This window comes from Pteropus vampyrus, unplaced genomic scaffold, assembly GCF_000151845.1.
Source record: "Pteropus vampyrus isolate Shadow unplaced genomic scaffold, Pvam_2.0 Scaffold12, whole genome shotgun sequence".
Lineage (NCBI taxonomy): Eukaryota > Metazoa > Chordata > Mammalia > Chiroptera > Pteropodidae > Pteropus > Pteropus vampyrus.
Genome location: NW_011888793.1, coordinates 6,274,581 through 6,279,038, shown reverse-complemented (window position 1 = coordinate 6,279,038; position 4,458 = coordinate 6,274,581). Strand labels below are relative to the sequence as shown.

At 37.6% G+C, this 4,458-nt stretch overlaps 1 protein-coding gene across 1 annotated transcript in view; it reads right to left on the bottom strand.

The window, feature by feature from the left end:
* Positions 1 to 4,458, bottom strand: part of OTOL1 (otolin 1) — a 98,391-nt gene that overhangs the window by 23,471 nt on the left and 70,462 nt on the right. The window contains exon 4 of the mRNA XM_011379901.2: positions 2,301 to 2,444. The gene's annotated coding sequence lies outside the window, so the exon portion shown is untranslated. The remainder of the gene's footprint in view (positions 1 to 2,300; positions 2,445 to 4,458) is intronic.

The following is a 4,458-nucleotide window of genomic DNA, read 5'->3' as shown; positions in this document are numbered from 1 at the left end:
TCCCTTTAGAATTTATTTTTTCACTTATCTCACAGATATTCACAAACTTAGTGACTTTAAAATTAAGAATGATTCCATACTATATTCCACAACCATCCACATTTCAAAAATCAATACAAAAATAGATTTAATACCAGGGAGAAAGGATTTCCTTACATCAATTGCATGCTTTTATCATTTCTATTCATATTGTTATTTCCTGGAGGCAAATTATATCTACAGGACTTTTTAAAGCCCGGGATCTCATTGCAAAAGACCAGATGGAAGATAAAATAAATCAATGTTTGTAATCATCTCCTACCTTATGGATGTTTCCTTATCAGCAATCCCTCTCCTGAATGGCACATTGGAAAATTCAATCTCATTTACCATTACACAAGGGTCTGTTTTATTTTTTTCATGATTTTCCCCTACCCAATGAGATGCAAGTGCCTTACGATGACAAGAGTGGTGACTTTTTCTGACTCTGAAGAAAGGCTCTGAAATCTGATGAAATGCAAATACCTTGGGAATATTGAAGTCTTAGCTCTTCCCTGGCCTGACCCTGCCTGCCATTCCCCTTGGTTTACAGGATTATCTTTTATCCTGATACTTTAAGGTCATGGCATCACAATGTCAAACAATTTTCTATTTAGTATAAGATCCTTACTGGAACCTGTCATTTGGGCAGCATTGGGGCATTCAGAAGCATCTGCTTCCATTATTGATTACACCCTTACTGCAAGGGAAGCACCATGTGGGTGGTATTCTGGAACATACATACATGCCTCCCTCCTCTCTACTGCATGAGCCTGCCACCCATTGAGAATTGACCAAAACTTGTAGATTCTTAGCAAGGTTTATTTCTAAGAAGATGTCATTTGTCATTATTTGGGGGCTACAATAATGTTTCAAGAACTTATAAATTACAAAAGTACTGCTGGCCTCTTGATAGATCATTCATTCATTCATTCATAGCAAGCAAAAATTCATGAGAACCTGCCAAGAGCCAGACACTGTTCTAAATACTAGGCATAGAGTAGCAAATAGATTGACAAGGTCCCTACTTTCAGAAGTTCATATCCTAATAGGAGAGACAACTAAATATTAAAACACAAAGATGTAAACAGTAAATATCAGATACTAATAAGCTAATAAGCATTATGTACAAACTAAAATAAAGTGAAGTAATAGAGGACGACTGAGTGGCTTCTTCAGATGGCAGCTCAGGAAAGGCCTTTCTAACAAACTGACATTTAAGCTGCTGCGATCTGATCGACAAAGGAACCACCAAGGTGGAGGAAATCAGAGGAGGAGGAGGAGCATCCAAAGTGCAGAGACCCTGAGATGGCAATAAACATTGGACTGTAAGAGCAAGACAAAATTGATCAGAACCAAGTTAAATCCCAGACCAGCAAAATGGTATATGATTGAATATATTAACCAATCAAAGACAGGACCTGTGGAAGAGGACTGATCGGCCATCAAAACATAGAAAAAAGGGAGTTCGTGAGGCACAAACAGAATTATCGCCCATCGAGACAGGCCCAAGGAGCCTGAGCCAATGGGATTAAATATTACAGTCCCATTAACAAGTTGATCTGCATTATGAGTTGGATGCAGCTGATTAGCTTAACCAGATGCCATGAAAGATTTGATTAATCGAAATTCTCTCATTCTGATTCTACGCTCACCAAGTGCTTCCTGATTCTGCCCTCAGAATGTGCTGATCATAACACTCTTAATAATTCCACATAGCGATTGCTCATGTAAGTACAAAGTGGGTTTCTAATTATCATTTGGCTTCCCCTGTAGCTTGTTGGCTTTGAGAGAATGCTGTGGTCAGGCTGTTACAAGTACTGTGGTTATATTTCTCATTGTAAATTAATAGGCATTCTGAAAGCTATCTGTCTCCTCCTCATTTTAGTGTTTCTGGGGCCCTGATTACTGTTGGACATTGACAAATGCAAGTTTAATCAAGCACTACCTAGAATCAAGTCCCAGCTGGCCTTTCCTTGGCAGCAACTGCTTCCGGTTGCTGATGATATATATACAGTAGACCCCCCTTATCTGTGAAAAATATGTTCTAAGACCCCCAGTGGATACCTGAAACCATGGCTAGTACTGAACTTTATATAGTGTTTTTTCTTATATATACATGCATATGATAAGATTTAATTTATAAATTAGACATAATAATGATTAACAATAACTAATAATAAAATAGAATCATTATAACAAGTCTATCACTGTGATAAAGTTATGTGAATGTGTGCTTGTTATCTTTTTCTCTCTCTCAAAATATCTTATACTGTACTCACCCTTCTTCTTTAGCGATGATGTGAGATGACGCAGTGCCTATGTGAAGAGATGAAATGAGGTACTCAGGACCGCATGCAGTTTAAAACTTATTGTTTCTGGAATTTCCCATTTAATATTTTCAGACCACGGTTGACCATGGGTAACTGAAACCACAGAAAGCAAAACTACAAATAAGGGAGGACCACTGCATCTTCATCTAAATTACCCAATGGGTTCAACTGGGCATGATGAAGAAAGCCACTGGTCCGGAACAAGCAATCAAGTGCACCGAAGTCTATCTTTGAGATTACCATGCTATCTGAGATCCTTAGCAAGCAAATATCAGTTTCTTCATCTATAAAATGGAGGAGATGGGCTAGATCTTTTGCCATAGATTTTTAATTACACAGATAATACATACTATTCCTGAGAATGTATAAAATTTTACAGAAAACAACACCCTAACTATTGTCTCCTACTACTGCTGCCTCCAAGTGAGCACTGTTATCACATATTAATCCTTTTTTAAGCATTTATATTATATGTCTACGTACATATGTCTACCCATGAAAACAGACAGTATTGTTTACTTTATGTTTAATAAGTAGTTTTACATTGCATATCTTGTTCTTAACTTATTTTCACTATGTAATGTATCTTGGAGATTTTTCCGTATCAGAACATGTTTATCTCTCCCTTAGTCTCTTTAATCGTTGCATAGCATTCCATTTTATGAATATACTATACTTTTGTTCACCGTTCATCAGTTGGTGACTATTTAGACATTTTCCATCTTTTTAACCTTTACAAATTATTGCAGTAAACATGTGTACACATTCTTTACTGTACACATAAAACAGAGTTTCTCTACAATTGCTTCAGGAAGGAGAAGTACCAGATAATTGCATATGAGTCTAGGCTCAAGCTATTGTCTATAGACCACCTGAATCACAGAAGTATTTATTAAAAAATAATAAAGAAATGCATAAGAAAAAGAAGAAGGTGGCTTTCTGAGCCAGAAGCCATGTGTGTGGGATCCAGGAGCTATGTTTTATACAAACCCTTTAGGAGGTTTTCGCAGTGAAGTTGGAGAGCTACTGAACTAGGTGGTCTAAGGTGCTCTCTGTCTCTAAAAGTGTACTAAAATATCCATTTACCAACCACTTCCATGTGCAAGGCACTGAATTAAGAGTTTTACACATTTCTTGCTGAACTTTAACTCTCATAGTCCAGGACCAGAACTCAGTTGCGATTAAATCTGGATTCCAATCCAGACTTGTGTCTATTAAATGTATGAGGGCCCATGGACACAGTGCTTCACTCCCAAGTATGCTGCACCCTCAAAAGAATCGTCTTTCCCCCACACATCCCATTCCTGTCCTCTCCATCCACCTTTGTTTTTGTCGCTGCTCTCTCTCAGGATGTGCTCCGATGAGTTCTGGCATCCTGATGCTGCTGCCCCTGCTTCAGTGCGACTGACCTGCTGCCCTGACAGTCTGGTTTTCTTCTTATTTTTCTTCTGTTATTACCAAATCTGCTTGGATAGTCTTTTTCTTTAGAGAGCAAGAGAGGAAGAGACGCTAAAGGACCAAGACCCATGTCCATTGTAGACTAGAAGATTACAGAGAAAGCTGTAATATTAACACATTATTAATTGTATTTCATTAATAACTTACTAGTAAATGAATTCTTGTGAGATAGGTATTATTATCACCATTTTATAGATGACAAAAGTGATCACAGAGAAGTTAAGATATTTTTCCAAGATAGTCAGCCAGGAAGAGGGAGACCCAGAATTGAAACCTTGATCTGTATGGTGCCAAAGCCCAGTTTACAAGTCTGCTTTATACCATTTTTCATCTCTAATCTATATGCGTCTGTGACTTTTATCCTTCTTTTCTGGGTATTTATAGAGGACTTTATCGCCCAAGTACAAGAAACAACCTTGAGCATGAAGTTTAGAGGAAGGTAGCCAAAAGAAACCTTCATTAATTCATTTAAAAGTGTCCAGCAGACATCACACATTATGCTGAGTCACATTAGGAATTTGTGCCAGCCTATAATTCTTTACACTCTTTGGTATGCTGGCACTGGATGGATTTATGTACCACTAAACTTAGATAACTTAAAAAACCTCATTGCCTAAGTAATGCTGATAAAATATATGTAGTTGCACTC